Below are 17,987 nucleotides of genomic sequence, written 5' to 3' on the forward strand. Positions count from 1 at the left end.
TAAGATACATTATATCATTAAGATAAGATATCGAATATATATCTTATATAAAACGTCTCAGGTTACGTATGTAACCCTGGTTCCCTGAGAGGGAACGAGACGCTGCGTTGAGACGCGGTGGGAACGCTCTGCGTGATTGCGTCGTGAAGCACGTGTATAATCAGTCCAATGGAAGAGCGAGACGTCATAGGCGGTGACGTCATAGACCAGGAAGCTATAAAGCACACCAGAAAATAGACCGCGACAGCTTCTGAAAAAGCCTGAAGCAAGTCGATCAGGGCATGCAGGAAGTATGGCGGGAGAACGCAGCGTCTCGTTCCCTCTCAGGGAACCAGGGTTACATACGTAACCTGAGACGTTCCCTTTCAAGGGAACTCGAGCTGCGTTGAGACGCGGTGGGAACCCCATACCCACTACGCCATAAGACAAATGCCCGTTCTGTGTGAAGTCCTTGCGCACACTAGAAGCAAGCAACCTAGCCCCGGGAGTGGAGAGGTGTAGGTCATAAAATCTGTCAAATGTATGAGGTGAGGACCAGCCTGCCGCATTACAAATATCCTGAAGGGAAACACCCGAAATTAAAGCCTAGATGCAGCCATACTCCTAGTAGAATGGGCCTGAACAGCCACAGGTGAACGCTGTCCGGCCGCTTCATAAGCAAGTGAGATAGCCTCAAGTACCCACTTGCTCATTATCTGTTTAGATGCAGGGCAACCTATCTTAGGTTACCCGAAGCAGACAAATAATTGTTCTGATAAACGCCACTGAGCAGCTCTGTGGACCTAAGCATCCAAAGCCCGGACAGGGCATAACAGATTTAAGATTTTCCTGATCTGGGGTATTAAAGGTGGAGGACAGAAGGCCTGGAGCACAAATGACCGCACATTTAGTAGGGACCTAGAAATACAACCCGATCTGGGGTGAAGAAATACTACCACCAACCAGGTGCAAATCCAAGTACGTGCAGGCCTCAGCCTCATGTACCACGGAGAAGACGAAATTAGGGATCTCTCCTCAGAGATAGCCCAGCAAAGAAACATTCATTACAGAAATCAAGTACTGTACCAAAAAGGGCAGAAACGAGATTCAGAAGGCGTTCTCTGCACCAGGCAGAGAACAGCATATTAGTCTTCTCGTGGAGGGAGCTCTAGACTGGAGTATGGTCTCCACGACCTCGGTCGAGAAACCTGAATCTATGAGCTGGGCCCCCTCAGAGGCCGAGCCCACAGTATCCACAACTCCAGAGCTCCCAGGAGCAAAGATATCGGGAAAAGCGTATAGGTGTAGTGGCAACCACACCTATTACATTACATCCAGTCCAAGCGGAGCTGGATGCGTGAGGGAGAAACACAAGGCCAATGCATTGTACAAGCGATGCGAAAGGTCGACTTGTAGTTTGACCGAAGTTCTCCCTAAGAAGCTCCACCACCTCGGGGTGAAGTCTCCATTCCCCGGGCCACAGCCCCTGCCTCAACAGGATATCTGCTCTGATATACGAGACCATCAGTGTGTTGTCCGGACCCTTCGCCGACCAACCAATCATGATTGCCCCCGACTTGTGAGGGAAACATCCGTCGATAGCATTATGCGTCGACAAGAAGCCCCCAACACTGGGCCTGGGCGAGGAACCAAGGTTCTTCCACATGACCGAGGCACGAAGGCATAGCCGCGTGACCTTGATCATGCGAAAACGGATTTCCCCTCGGAGAAAACCCCTTGGTCCCGAGCCACCACTGCAGGGGTCTCATGTACAGAGGGCCAAAAGTAACTACGTTGGACGCAACTGCCATGAGCCCCAGCCAAAGACCGTTAACCGAGCGGCCACTCATGACCGCCCCCCATCCTGTGAGGGAAGCATCCGTCGATAGCGTGACGCGTCGACAAGAAGCACCCAGCACTGGGCCCTGGGCGAGGAACCAAGGCTTCTTCCACATGACCGAGGCACGAAGGCATAGCCGCGTGACCTTGATCATGCGAAAACGGATTTCCCCTCGGAGAAAACCCCTTGGTCCCGAGCCACCACTGCAGGGGTCTCATGTACAGAAGGCCAAAAGTAACTACGTTAGACGCAACTACCATGAGCCCCAACAGTCTCAGAGACTGTTTGCAGTGAGTGACTGACCTAGTTTTACATTCTTTACGGCTGTGAGAATCGCAGAAATACGTGCAGGAGACAGACGTGCTTGCATTGTTGTCGAATCCCATAATACACCTAGAAAGTGGTCCTCTGAGCTGGGAGGAGTACACTCTTTTTGGTGTTGAGCCGCAACCCCAACCTCCTTATGTGGGACAGAACGACATCTCGATGTTGAACTGCCAAAAGCTCGGACTGAGCTAAAAATCAACCAATCGTCGATATAATTTAATACGCGAATGCCCTGGAATCTCAGAGGAGCCAGAGCTGCATCCACGCATATTGTAAAAGGTGTGGGGTGATAACCTAGGCCGAATGGAAGAACCCGATACTGGTATGCTTCGCCCCTGAAAGCAAACCTCAGGAACCTCCTGTGATGAGGATGGATAGATAAGTAAGCGTCCTTTAAGTCTATTGTGACAAACCAGTCCTCGGACTGAATCTGTGACACAATCAAATTTAGCGTAAGCATAATATGCTGTTTAATTGACGCAGGTCTAGAGTAGGACGCAACCCCTCATCCTCTTTCGGAACAATGAAGTAATGGCAGTAAAACCCTGACTGTCTGCCGGGAGGAGGAACCCCTTCTACAGCTCCTTTTGCAGAAGTGTCAGTACTTCCTGCTCCATAACCAAAGCCTGCTCGGGGTCCACCACAGTGGGGAGGACCCCTAGAAATCTGGGCGGACAAGAACCGAATTCTGAACCCTTTTCTATAGTGTGCAGGACCCACCGAGAAATATGTGGCAGTAGTTTCCACGCTGCCAGAAACTCTACTAGGGGAACAAGTCTCTCAAGACTGGCCTCTGGATTTGGTTGAACAGTCAGTACGGTGCCCTGAAGCGGCGAACCGGCAGGGAACAACCGAACTGACCGTTCTACGACCCTCCTCGGAGGATCGTATGGGGACGCTGACACCTCGGTGCCCTGAACGGCGAACCGGCAGGGAACAACCGAACTGGCAGCGCTGCGACCCTCCTCAGAGAGTCGCACCCCAGAGGGCGCCGAGGAGAAACGATTTCTCAAAACCGTCCCTGCCCCGAAGGAGCCCTCAGAAGCTTTATTAGAGATGACAGTCCTCAGATCTTGCCTCCCTTTAAATAACTTAGTTCCAATGGCCCTCCTCGGAGGATCATTGGAAAAAGCAGGCACCTCGGCACCCTGAAACGGCGAACCGGCAGGGAAACCGAACTGACTGCTCTACGACCCCCCTCGGAGGATCGTTTGGGGACACTGACACCTTGGTGTCCTGAACGGCGAACCGGCAGGAAAACCGAACTGGCAGCGCTGCGACCCTCCTCAGAGAGTCGCACCCCAGAGGGCGCCGAGGAGAAACGATTTTCCGAACCATCCCTACCCCGGAGGGGACCACCCTTTAGAAGCCTGATAGCCTCGGCATCAGGGCTTCCTATTGTCCAAGCTTTTTTAGAGATAAAATAGTCCTCAGATCTTGCATATCTCTAACTGGCTAGACTGCTACCGCCACCCAAGTCCCCTTTGATTGTGGAGGAGCCCAAATGGCGATGCTCGCTGTGCTGCGAGGAGCTTAGTAGACTGAGACTGCTCCGCACAGCAGTCTCAGGAACATAGATTGGTGAAGAAGAAACCTCTGGAACGCCGCTGAACGGTTTATTCTTAGTTTTTTGAAAGCGGAGCATCCAGAAGAACAGACATAATTTTATCTTATTTTTCTTTACTTTTAAATCAGAAAAACGTATAAATATATATATCAGTCCGTGGCCACCAGCAGGAAAACAACCGAACTGGCCGTGTGTGACCCTCCTCAGAGAGTCGCCACCCAGAGGACGCAGAGGAGAAACGATTTCTCGAAACCGTCCCTCCCCAGTATAGTTTATCTGTTTTTGCACGACGCAATTCTCGAATAGCGTCAGTGCTGACAACCTCACATTCATCCATGTCTTTATAATTTACCCACCAGCGTTGCCTAATAAAAATTTTTATTTAGATGGCTGGTGGGTAACGTCGGGGTTAAAAATTATGACGCCGACTCGGGAGAGAGAAAGCTAGCAAGCGTCTCTTTAACCCGAGGCACTGTTATACCATGATACTTAATACCTATAGCATTACTATAGTTAGACGTAGGGCATTAAACACATAAAATAGAAACCGACTTATTCCGCGATCTTGACACCTCAGTGTGGTGTGGAGATAGGGAAAAACGGCAGTCCCCGACGAGGAGGCTGAGATACAGAGTTTTTCTGTTTTTAGATATATTTCATCTAATAAACTCCTTATTTTCACTCTCATAAAGCTCAGCTGGCCAGAAAATATTTAACTAGCAACAGCACTAGATAAACCTCCTTTTAAAGCTCCTCTTTATTCAACAGAGTTATGAGCTGACTTATTTATTCATTTATTGAAAACTCAAACATCTGCCTTTTTTTAATATCTTTATTTGTTTTGTTCTCTTTTTCTAAACAAAACACTAACGATACCAATTCCTCGGAACTGGAAATCGCCAGCACTGGATCTGGCAGGTGAAAGCTGAGATAGGGCGGAGCCCGTCCCAACCCCCGCTGTCAGATCCGTTTGCGAACCCCAAAATGCGAGTCGCCGCCGTGCATCGGCAACAGCGGGACCCGCGCGGGGAGCGCGAACCGAACCGTCCTCCTCGAAGAACGCCCGGCGGGAGCGGAGCGTCCTCACGGACAGCTTCTCGCAATGCTCACAGTCAGCCCCCTCGAGAACTGACTGTGGCATGCTCCACTCCCAAATAGTAACAAAAAGCTGATGTGTGTGTCCCCACCCGTGATATAACGTGGGCAGGGAACAACACAAAAGCTGCTTGCTCTCTTTTGCCATAATATATATATATATATATTGCAACTTGACAGACAACAATAAATATGACAAGGACAGAATACACAGATCGCTTGCTGAAGGCAACAGAAGCTGTCGCGGTCTGTTTTCTGGTGTGCTTTATAGCTTCCTGGTCTATGACGTCACCGCCTATGACGTCTCGCTCTTCCATTGGACTGATTATACACGTGCTTCACGACGCAATCACGCAGAGCGTTCCCACCGCGTCTCAACACAGCTCGAGTTCCCTTGAAAGGGAACTTAAAATAAATGAGTAAAACTATTTATTATATAATATTTTTATATTGTAGGCCTATATTTAATATTTGTAATTATTAAACACATTTTTTATAATAAAGTATATATATATATATATATATATATATATATATAAAGCTATAAATAATATATTTATTTGGAAAACAGCAATTACTTGGGGGAAAAAATGGTTCATTATCTTTGGCCAAAAAAAGTAATTTTGTTTTTCCTAAAACTTAAATTTAAATGAAACCTAGTTAAAGATATGAATTAATACTATAATAGTGCATAAAAAAATACTAAAACAACTCAAGTCTGTACTTTCAAAACCTCCATTGTAAGTGCATTACTGTAAACATGATCTTTGTTTGTTTTTACAGACGAGAGAGAGAGAGGAAGGGAAAAAAAAACATTTATGCATTGAACAGCATTTCACAGTTGGTTTTACATTACATTTGTTTTAAGTAATTTTGAACCCGGAACATTCCTTTAAAAGTCTGATTTTAATCCCAAATCATGAAAATCACCAGTCAGGACATAGCATGAGTCTTACCAATCACTGATGCGTCCACTAGCTGCACACACACACACACACACTGAACAGAGGGAAGAAGTGCTCATTAATTCCTCACTTTTCAGCGATGGAGGGAAGTTGTGGTCTGTGATTGAATAGACTGACCTCCAAAACCCAAATAGCGTAATCATCCCGACTCAGCTGTCGCAAATTAGCGGCGCTGGTTTCTGGGTCTTCGCTGATTGCTGCCGAGAGGACCCGTTTGAAGCCAGACATCTGCTGTGAATACACCACAATGACACTTTCTATCAAACTGACAGTAGCGGTATTATAGACAAACAACCTCTTGTTATCGTGGACCACTTCAGATGTGGAGTGACTCATTGTGTTGTTGTGTAGAAGCCCTTGGGTTCGAGATGATGAACTTAAACATGATGACATTTAGCTTTGCTCATCGCTCCTTCCTTTAAAAACGTCTTCAGACACACTCATTTGTTTTTCTATTCTCAGTGATGACCTTTAAAAGTAGTGTGCGACTCTAATCCAGAGGTGAATTATTGGTGTCATATCATAACCTAATACAGAACATGCGTTTTTTTTATTTAAACAGCACCAGAAATGACTAATAAATTATTATATTCACACGCTTGCTTTTTCCTCCATGTGTTAAATCAGTAGTTCACTTCTGAATTAAAATTTCCTGATCTTTTACTCATCCGAGATGCTCATGTCTTTCTTTCTTCAGTGGAAAAGAAATGAAGGTTTTTGAGGAAAACATTGCAGGATTTTCTCCATATAGCGACTTCAATGGAGTCCAACGGGTCGAAGGTCCAAATGTGAGTTTCAGTGCAGCTTCAAAGTCTCGACACGATCCAGCCGAGGAATAAGAGTCTGATCTAGACAAACCAGCGCACATTTATAACACAATAAACATTTATATACTTTTAACCACTAATGTTCATCTTGCACATCCACAAATTTACGCATTGCGTAATTACGTCGGAAAGGTCACGCGTAGCGTAGGCAGAAAAATGTAGGGAAGGATGAAAAACTTAATCTCATTTTCTCCTCTAACTTATAAATCGTCCGACATCGTTGTTTGCCTTTAATTTTTTTGTAAATGGCGTTTGACGTAGTTTTTGCACGTTCGCTCTAGATTTGCACTTCACAGCGAGAGCAAGAAGAGCATTAGTGGTTAAAAGTATATAAATGTTTATTGTGTTATAAATGTCTACTGGTTTGTCTAGATCAGACTCTTATTCCTCGGCTGGATCGCGTCGAGACTTTGAAGCTGCACTGAAACTCACATTTGGACCTTCGACCCGTTGGACTCCATTGACGTCACTATATGGAGAAAATCCTGCAATGTTTTCCTCAAAAACCTTCATTTCTTTTCCACTGAAGAAAGAAAGACATGAACATCTTCGTGGGGGAGAGTAAATTATCAGTGAATTTTGAACTAATCCTTTAAGACACACAAACAGAACCATTTCCAGAGAAAGCCCCAAGTATGATTCTGACATTTAAGTCTGATATACAGTAAAAGCACTGCGGCACAAAGGAAAGACTAACCTTTATCCTACAAAGAGGAGCTATAACTGTAAAGACACCGATGTTTTAAGGTCGAGCTGGAGAAGTACAGAGAGACACTGAGAACACAAACCCATTAGCAATAATCGACAGCGAATCTGAGAACAGACTGGACTTCTGTTATTTGCTTTGCTCTACGGGAACAATAGGTACATAAAAATGACAGCGCTGACCGATTAGGATTCAGGACTGGACTGAGAGATTTCATTTCTCTTTCGAGGCTGAAGAATCAAAATCAACATCTTAACAACATAGACATCACATAGACATATAGCAGAGTGCATGCGATCATCTAATTCAACAAAAGACCCCTTAAGGCCTAATTATTTTACCATTATTTGGAAACGTCAACTTTAAAAGGCCTTGTTATTAGCGACACCGGTGGCCGTTGAGTGAACTGCAGCCATTATAGTTTCATAAAGAAAATTAGGCTAGAATCTTTTCTTCGACATCTTAAAAACATTTTCATGCAAAATTATCATTACTGTAAGAATTATTATTCCAGTAGAAATACAATAATGCAATGATTAATTATAGAATGGATAACAGTCAGAACAAAAATATTATGATGATGTTGAAATATATTAATTCATAATTTTATGATATTATGTCATTGAATGGAGAGAGTTTTTCGGGAGCACAAATAAAAGTCACATCCTTTTGATTTTCCTGAAAAAAACGTCCTTTCTTCACCTTTGTCACTATTGGCTTTTGGCTTGCTTAGTTGGGGACATTTAATTTAATATTCAACAATATTATTGATCTGCTGTATTGACACCAATGTATGAGAACTGAACTGAGCTGGACGATGACATCACGGTTTTCTCCAGAGTGGCTATATGTACAGGCTATAAATGAGCTAAATTAATAACCTTTTTTTAATTTTTACAACAAAAATTAACCATCACTGAACTTTCTTAAAACGGACTGTGACACTATTTTCTCCTGGAAACACTTTTTTTTTTGCATTATTTTCCTATTATCTCTGTAAAGCTGCTTTGAAACAATCTGTATTGTAAAAAGCACTATAGAAATAAAGGTGACTTGACAATAATAAGTCTACAGGCTTTCATGGGAAACCAAGGAAGCCTAGTTTTTTATGTTTCATTACAAGCTGTTCACACATATTAGAGCCGCACGATTAATCAATAAAAGATCACAATCTCGATTTAAACAGCCATGCGATCTCTTTCCTAAACGACAGCGATTCGTCTGTATCTATTAAAACTGACCGAATCACATTCTGGTTCAAACAAACGTTTGCAAAAAGCATCACAAAGTTGTGTTTGGAACGACAGCCTGTGGTTAAAAGCAGAGTTTCTTGTTTGCATGACATGTGGACTTAATAAATCCTTATCTTGAGCAAAATAAGCAAGCTGTGACAATCAGTACAATCTGTATCTTTTATTATGAATATATACAAATGTCTTTTACGCCTTTTATTATTTACCTTTTATGTTTGTCAATAGATTTAAAGTGTTGTTTTTGAAGAGTGCGCATGTGCGATCGTGCTCTAGTGCGTAAGAACGAGACTATGATTGAATCTGAAAATAAAGCAGAATAACCATATCCATAATTTAGCCTATAGCAAAACATCTAACATTAACTCGATCTCAAACAGAAGTTCCCTTTCGTCCTGGGAACTCCGACGTGTCGTCGGGGGAGTTCCCTGACGAATTGGGATCACGCTAGGGAGACCAATTGCCTTCGAGTGAATTAAAACGAGCCAATGAAAATTGGCATGCAAGATTTGCATTCCGCGACCCGCCTACCAGCGCGGGTATAAAAGGCGGAAGTAAACATTGCGCAATGCTTTTAGCTTCGGAGCCGACCGATTGTGTCCTCTCTGAGTGAGTGAGCTTTAAGATTGTATTTTTCTTACTGCTACGAGTCTGCTGTTTCGGGAGGGGATCTCTCTGTGTTGGTGAGATGGCGTTTCAGCGACCGCGCGGTTCCTGTCTGCCGGCTGCGTCTATATGCTGTTAATTCAAAAGCTGTTTTCACAGCTGGTAAACGGTTGAGTGCGCACAGCGGGCTTGCAGTTTCCCCGCTGTGTTGCCGCGTTGGGTCCCTGTGTGCTTCAGCACGATAGAGAGAGTACTTTCTTCCTGAAAGAGCAACACGAGTGAAGATCGCGTCCTTTTCAGGATGACGTTTCACTCGTGTGTTTCTGGATGCGATCGTTCCCTGTCCTTATTTGACGGCCACGTTCATTGTTTCACATGCCTAATCCGTGTGTGAGACTACGTTCGTGGGTGGTTCATGTTCTCTCAGGGGTGCATGACCACGTCGGCACGTTGTTCGTCTCCCCTTTCTCGTAAAGGCTTGAGCCGCTCAGCGTGCCGTGTGCCGTCGAGCGCCGGCTGACAGCGCGGGTTGTCACGGCAACCCAGCGCGCGTCATTCGGCGCTCAAGATGCGTGGTCAAGATCAAGACTCGCGTGCCTCTATGAGGTGAGTCCCTTTGCTTATTCCCGATCTAGTTTCTCTTCTGGTGCACCAGAGGAGGGCTACTTTGGTGAATAACATTGGTGATCTGAGGGTTTCAGTGAGCACGAACCACTCACTCCTCTAGCGCATCGCAAACATGCTGAGACTGTGTTCGTGGGTGGTTTATGCTTTCTTATGAGATCATGACCACGTCGGCACGTTGTTCGCCTTGCCTGAAGGCTTGAGCGCCCAGCGTGCCGTGTGTCATCGAAGCGATGGCCACGTTCACTATCTTGCATGCCTGGTTGACGGCCACGATCACTGTTTCACATGCCTAATCAGTGTGTTGAGACTGCGTTCGTGGGTGGTTCATGTTCTCTCAGGAGTGCATGACCACGTCGGCGTGCTGCTCGTCTCCCCTTTCTCGTAAAGGCTTGAGCCGCTCAGCGTGCCGTGTGCCGTCGAGGCTTTCGGATGGGATTCTGGTCCTTCTCATGAGGGACCAAGCATTTCATTCGGGGCCCCAGGGAGGACAGATGTCGATCGCTACATCGGAGAGAGGGCTGTTATACTCTGAAAATGATGCTGAGTTCCTACTATAATGTCGTGTTCTCATGCTGAAGATTCAGACTTAACAGCCACACTTTCCTGGGCTGTTCTAAAGCGCCTGGATGTGTGTGAAGAATTTTGGCAGTATGGAAGCGTTTTGGTGCCAATATGGCAAGCCAAACATGCCTAAATCTGCAGAAGTTTTTCCTCTCTCACTACCACTGCACGTGCGTAGTTCTAACTCGGGGTTGAGCTGTGCTTAGTGACTGACCGTGATTAGTCACAGCGCTGGCCCTCGGTTAGACGATGTCCACACTGGTGGTCCAGAAGCACCTCAAAACCAGCCCGCTCGGAGTTTGTTTTTCCCAAGGGAAGGGAAGCAACCCTGAGAGGAGCGACCCAGAGTATGTGACGATCTGCTCTTTGGGAGTGCGTGTCATCACCACTCCTTCCCCCGGGGGAGGGCCGGGTGGAGAATTTAGTTTCTGTTCCGCCGCTGGTTATCCAGTAATCAGCGGTACCCAAAGTTTGAGCAGTCCATTTCCTCTGAGTCGTTCACGGGCCCCAGCGCTCAGATGGCAGTGAGGGCTACGGCCTTGTCACTCTCGTCTCTCGCTGGGTGAGGGGAAACCAGGACTCGATGCCCCCGGGCCTCGTCCCTCGTTTCCCCTCACGGTCGAGACTGGCAGTATAATAAGACCAGTTTCCTCCGCCCGAGAGGGTCAGAATGGCAGTGCGTGCCGCCCCCGAGCTGCACCACTCCCGTTCCCCTCTCCCCAGCTTGCAGATAGCAGTGACGCAGCCTCAGCTGCGTCGCTCCGGTCTGCAGCTGGGCCCGGAGGCGCAGAGACCAGCATACGAGGAGTCAGGGCCTCGTTCCTCGTCTCTCCCCCTCCCCTCGCCACCGGGCAGTCCGCAGCAGAACGCCCACGAGCCTTCTCTGCCGTCTGCCCCTCGGTGGAAGCAGGTTGGTGTCAGGCGCACCCAGACCCCCGCTCTCGGTCGCTACAACGCCACCAGAGCCGGGTCCCTGTCTTCCACCTCGCTGCCCCTCCGCAGGTACGCCGGTGGTTCGGGTGGGTTCATTGGGACGGTATCTGGAAGCCTGGCTAGAAGCGCTTCCGGGTCCGTCCCGATGGCTCATCCGCACCATCCGGTTCGGCTATGCAATTCAGTTTGCATGCCGGCCTCCCAAGTTCAGGGGCGTCCACTTTACCCGTGTGCGGTCGGTGGACGCCCCTGTCTTGCGGAAAGAGATCGATGTCCTGCTGGCGAAGGACGCGATCGAGCCGGTCCCTCCTGCCGAGATGAGGTCCGGGTTTTACAGCCCCTACTTCATTGTACCCAAGAAAGGCGGTGGGTTACGGCCAATCCTGGACCTGCGGGTCTTGAATCGGGCCCTGCACAAACTCCCGTTCAAGATGCTCACGCAGAAGCGCATTTTCGAATGCATCCGTCCCCAGGATTGGTTTGCAGCGATCGACCTGAAGGACGCGTACTTTCACGTCTCGATTCTCCTTCGACACAGACCGTTTCTTCGGTTTGCTTTCGAGGGTCGGGCGTATCAGTACAAAGTCCTACCCTTCGGGCTGGCCCTGTCACCCCGCGTCTTCACGAAAGTCGCGGAGGCGGCCTTTGTTCCCATGAGAGAACAAGGCGTTCGCATCCTCAACTACCTCGACGACTGGCTCATTTTAGCTCACTCGCGAGATGTGTTGTGCGATCACAGGGACATGGTGCTTCGGCACCTCAGCCGGTTGGGGCTTCAGGTCAACTGGGACAAGAGCAAACTCTGCCCCGTGCAGAGGATCTCTTATCTCGGTATGGAGCTGGACTCGGTCGCCCGGACTGCGCGCCTCACGGAGGAACGCGTCCAGTCAGTGCTCACCTGCCTCAGGTCTTTTCGAGGCAGGACAGCGGTTCCACTGAAACAATTTCAGAGGCTCCTGGGGCATATGGCAGCCGCAGCCGCAGTAACGCCGCTCGGCCTGTTACATATGAGACCGCTTCAGCGCTGGCTTCACGATCGAGTCCCGAGGTGGGCGTGGCACAGCGGCACGTTCCGGGTCAAAGTGACCCCGCACTGTCGCCAAACCTTCTCCCCGTGGTCGGATCCTGCGTTTCTACGGGCCGGAGTGCCCTTAGTCCAGGTTTCCAGGCATGCTGTGGTTTTCACAGATGCCTCTGCCACCGGATGGGGGGCCACGTACAACGGGCATGCAGTTTCAGGTCTGTGGACGGGGCCTCAACTGCATTGGCATATCAACTGCCTAGAGTTGCAAGCAGTACGCTTAGCCTTGCGTCGCCTCAAAGGGGTTCTCAGACACAAGCACGTACTGGTCCGTATGGACAGCACTGCGACCGTTGCGTACATCAACCATCAAGGTGGTCTACGCTCCTGTCGTATGTCGCGACTCGCCTCCCACCTCCTCCTATGGAGTCAGAAGCATCTGAGGTCGCTTCGTGCCATTCACATTCCAGGGGAGCTCAACCGTGTGGCAGACGAGCTCTCACGGCTGCCTCTCCTGCCAGGAGAATGGCGACTCCATCCCCAGTCGGTCCAGCTGATTTGGAGTGTCTTCGGAGTCGCACAGGTAGACCTGTTTGCCTCTCCGGACACGACCCATTGCCAGTGGTTTTATTCCCTGTCCGAGGGGACCCTCGGCACGGACGCCCTGGCTCACAGCTGGCCCCGGGACCTGCGCAAGTATGCGTTTCCCCCAGTGAGCCTTCTTGCACAGACTCTGTGCAAGGTCAGGGAGGACGAGCAGCAGGTCCTTCTTGTGGCGCCGTATTGGCCCACCAGGACTTGGTTCACCGAATTCATGCTCCTCGCGACAGCCCCTCCTTGGCCGATTCCTCTGAGGAAGGACCTTCTTTCTCAGAGACGGGGCACTCTATGGCACCCGCGTCCAGACCTCTGGAAACTCCATGTCTGGTCCCTGGACGGGACGCGGAGGTTCTAGGTGGTCTGCCACAGGCAGTGGTAGACACCATCACTTCCGCTAGAGCCCCCTCTACGAGGCGCCTCTATGCGTTGAAGTGGAACCTGTTCGTCGATTGGTGTTTCTCCCGTCAGGAGGACCCCCGAACTTGCCCGATCGGAGTCGTGCTTTCCTTCCTGCAAGATGGGTTGGAGCGAAGGCTGTCTCCCTCCACCCTCAAAGTGTATGTCGCCGCAATAGCCGCGCATCACGATGCACTGGAAGGTAAGTCCTTGGGGAAGCACGACCTGGTCATCAGATTCCTTAAGGGTGCCAGGAGGTTAAATCCACCTCGTGTTTTGCACTCGGTACCCTCTTGGGACCTTGCTCTGGTACTTAGAGCTCTTCAAAGTCCTCCCTTTGAGCCTTTGCTGACGGTAGAGCTTAATAGCCTGTCCATTAAGACAGCGCTCCTGTTGGCATTGGCCTCTTTCAAGAGGGTCGGGGATCTGCAGGCTTTTTCGGTCGACGAATCGTGCCTAGAGTTCGGGCCAGGCCTTTCTCACGTTGTGTTGAGACCCCGGCTCGGATATGTGCCCAAGGTTCCTACCACTCCCTTCGTGGACCAGGTAGTGAACCTGCAAGCGCTGCCCCAGGAGGAGGCAGACCCAGCCCTAGCTTTTCTCTGTCCTGTCCGCGCCCTGCGGGTTTATATTGACAGAACGCAAAGCTTCAGAACCTCAGATCAGCTCTTTGTCTGTTACGGAGGCCGGCAGAAGGGGAAGGCCGTCTCCAAGCAGAGGTTAGCCCACTGGTTAGTGGATGCGATCACCCGTGCATATGAGTCTCTGGGTGAGCCTTGTCCTCCCAGGTTGCGCGCTCACTCCTCTAGAGGTGCTGCCGCTTCCTGGGCTTTGGCTCAAGGCGCCTCGCTGACAGACATCTGTAGAGCTGCGGGCTGGGCGACACCGAACACGTTCGCTAGGTTCTATAGCCTTCGTGTGGAACCTGTTTCCTCCCGAGTTCTGCCTACGGCCAGTGGGTCGAGGGAATAAGTTGTGTCGGCTTGCTACGCCACTCCGCCTCGAACAGCGGATACGTGCTTTCTTGCTCCGTATGGCGCCCTACGTTGGTGAGCCTCGTGAGTTCCTCCTTCACCCCTCCGGTGCTGGGCGTGGCGGACCGCCCGGCGCCAGGTCTGCTACCTCTAGTGAGGAGTTGTTAGTAGACTGGGTGCTCCAGTGATCTCTACTGTGAACCATCATGCCACGTGCAGTTTAGCCGTGTCTTCCCCTTGACGGACTCGTTCGTCATCCCTGTTGAGTGCGCTCCCATTTCCCTTGGATTGGGACCACCTCAGGGACTGCCATATGTTTCACTACCCCATTGGGCTAGTACATATGTGTATTCCTGGTCAGTCAGGCTGGGCCTTCTGCAGCTTTCCCCCTCTCTTGGGGAACGCTTTCCCAGTGTTATCCAATGTCCACTGTGCGGGTCTTGCGGAACAGCAGTGTGGTTCCCGTGCTAGCTCCCGCAACTTATTTCAAGAAACTGCTGCAGGGTAGCTTAGCCGGGCGCTGGAAGGGGCCAGCACCATGGCGCTTTATTAGGGATCCCAATTCGTCAGGGAACTCCCCCGACGACACGTCGGAGTTCCCAGGACGAAAGGGAACGTCTCGGTTACGTATGTAACCCTCGTTCCCTGAGTACAGGGAACGGAGACGTGTCGTCCCTTCGCCATGTCGCTGTACCTTCGCGGAGGACTGGACACCGTTCGGCTCCTCAGCGAAAAGCATTGCGCAATGTTTACTTCCGCCTTTTATACCCGCGCTGGTAGGCGGGTCGCGGAATGCAAATCTTGCATGCCAATTTTCATTGGCTCGTTTTAATTCACTCGAAGGCAATTGGTCTCCCTAGCGTGATCCCAATTCGTCAGGGAACTCCCCCGACGACACGTCTCCGTTCCCTGTACTCAGGGAACGAGGGTTACATACGTTACCGAGACGTTATTACTCCACATCATTAACCAACGTGGTTGAACGACCAATTTGCGTAACAGCTTTTCAACCACACAGTATCATTATTTCTGTGTTACATATATTCACATGATCACAGAAGAAATGGAATAAAAATTTATAGTTCAGATATAAACACTGATGTCTACAGAAACGATCATAATAGAGCAAATCACCTTTTGAAAGTAACATGGACGGCACTTCAAATAAGGATTGTATTGATTACATCGTTACGCCAGTAGGTGGCGACAAGAGACCGTTAAAAAATGTAATCACTGAATCATTCATTCAAGAGATTCATTTAAAAAACTAAAAAACCCGCTGATTTATCCAGTAATGAAAAAAATAGTAATTGAATCATTCACTCAAAGTTTTTTTAAAAATAATTAATTGAGAATATTTTTATTTAGTGATGGGCAACGATTAATCGCATCGAAAATAAAAGTTTATGTTAACATAATATATATGTGTGTACTGTATATTTAAGCCAATATTTAAGAAATATTTGCATGTATATAATGTATATATATATATATATATATATATATATATTTACACATAATGTATAATATATATAAATATTTTATATATCAATAACAGATTTTTCTTAAATATGTACATGCACGTGTGTGTATTTATATCAAAATAATTATACACAGTGCACACACACATATATAATGTCAACACAAACTTTTATTTTGGATGTGATTAATCGTTGCCCAGCACTAATTTCAAATAGACTGCAGCAATTAACATTTGTCAGAACATTTGTTAGTCGGTTTGAATCTAAAAAAATCGTGATTCTCAATTTATCCAGAATCGTGCAACATTTTTACATATATAGTCCCTTTAATCAATCAGCGAAAACATTTCACAATGATGGAAAACAAAGCTACATGCAAACGTGCCAAAAACAGCCCTCATTTTTTTTAAAATTTTTTTGTAGTTAAGCGTTTTTCAGGAGGGCCGGCAGTGATGGAGCAGGTGATTTTGATCTCAGTATTTCTCCGGTTCCCGGTCACTCGTCCATGGAATTAAACCCTTAACCTCTGCAACAGCAACTCACTTTCTGAACTATTAGACTCGGAGAAGCAGCAGTTCCGCCCAAAGACTTCATCAGTCAGACTCTGACAGGATAAATAGGCCAGCGCACACATCTCAGTTCTAACATCATTATACTGAGGCACTTCACACACAACATGGATTCATTGTGCCAAATGCCACTGCTTACGGCATCACTTCAATATAGTCACTTTAGTAGAGGTTTAGAATGGAATAGATGTATATGAGATTATGCTAAAAAGCTGATAATGTGCAAAGTCACGTAGACACCTTAAACGCGTGTCTTTTATCAGGGAAAGGTCATAAACACACAGGCATGTAAACACATCGATCAGCTTTCTGATTACGTTCTGATGTCAAGATCGGGGATGTGCAAAATTATGCTCGACAGCGATTAGACACGCATGGACGGAGGTCAACAGACCAGATTCTGGTTTATTTATTTATCATTTAATGCCGTATCTGCATCAAAAAGCTATATTTATGGCAAACTCAAGAGCAATGGAATTTAAAATAAGCATAATAACAATTATATTTCACTTCATTGTATACATTTAACATTATTTAACAATATTATCTCCATAAACAAAATACAAATATAAAATAAATACAAATAGCAACAACAATAATAATAACAGTTATACAATACGATATTTGATAAAAATTCTAATGTTCAAGTTTAAAAGAAACTTAAAAAAAACTTAATTCATGTACTTTGTGTATAAGGACTGATTAATATTTAAAGCAGGACATTCCAATAAAACATGCTTTACAGTCGAGTAACACTTACAAAAATCATATACAGGCATTTGTTCCCTTTCAATAAATATGCTTAGTCCATGTGACAAATTCAACAATATATATATATATATATATATGGTCTTTTTTAAAGTTGTTGTGATGTTTATGTATATAAAATATGTAATATGTATGCATGCATGTATATATATATATATATATATATATATATATATATATATATATATATATATATATACACAAACAAATGTAAAAATATCTGGCAAAATAAGTTGTTTAAACTCACTTAATTTTGACACATTTTTCAGAACAAAAGATGCCATTTTGCAAAACCTTGAAATGTTGTACAGGTTTTTGCACATCCTTAATTAACCTGCTAAACCTTTGCTTTATTAGTAACATCCTGAAGAAACAATGACTAAACCATCTGGAAAGAGCAGAGGAAAAGACAATCGCTGTGATCAACAAAGCATGGCATGAAACAAAGCTCTTCTTCACCTGAACTGGAATGATCTAGAAAGCCACACTGTGCCACGAACATACTCACTTCAAAAGCTCTTCTCGAGTGGCTTGCTGAGAGAGACGCTGTGGAAAATGTGCCTGGAAATCACTGTAAGAGGTCTTGGGCTCAGTCAAGGAAGACTGGCGGGAAAAACAGCTGCATCCACTTCCATCGGGCTTTTTGATGAAACGCTTCAGACTCTTATGTAATGAACACAGGTGTTCATGTGCAACGCAACCGTCCGCCTCCAGCTGAGGTCTCTTCATAATGCCAACTCTGACACTCACATCCGTCAGATTAAACCACTACATTTCCATGAGTAAGCGCTTGCATTGGCCAGTTTGTGCTGAAACACCAGGCAGATTTACAGGCAGCAGAACTCGCAGACGCACAGCACTGACTGGAAGTTATCCATAGATAAAAACGCAGCAC

The 17,987-nt window shown here is 47.0% G+C and overlaps 1 protein-coding gene across 5 annotated transcripts in view; it reads right to left on the reverse strand.

The window, feature by feature from the left end:
* The window catches only part of hs3st1l1 (heparan sulfate (glucosamine) 3-O-sulfotransferase 1-like1), a 78,421-nt gene that overhangs the window by 39,668 nt on the left and 20,766 nt on the right, over window positions 1–17,987 (reverse strand). For 2 of the 5 annotated variants that reach the window (XM_077217410.1, XM_077217409.1), the window contains exon 2: window positions 5,891–6,004. The exons of 2 other annotated variants lie outside the window; for them this stretch is intronic. The gene's annotated coding sequence lies outside the window, so the exon portion shown is untranslated. The remainder of the gene's footprint in view (window positions 1–5,890; window positions 6,005–17,987) is intronic. One more of the 5 variants, XM_077217411.1, reaches the window with a different exon arrangement.

Source organism: Siphateles boraxobius, unplaced genomic scaffold, assembly GCF_051911475.1.
Source record: "Siphateles boraxobius isolate OS27281-9 unplaced genomic scaffold, OSU_SipBor_1 73, whole genome shotgun sequence".
Classification (NCBI taxonomy): Eukaryota; Metazoa; Chordata; class Actinopteri; order Cypriniformes; family Leuciscidae; genus Siphateles; species Siphateles boraxobius.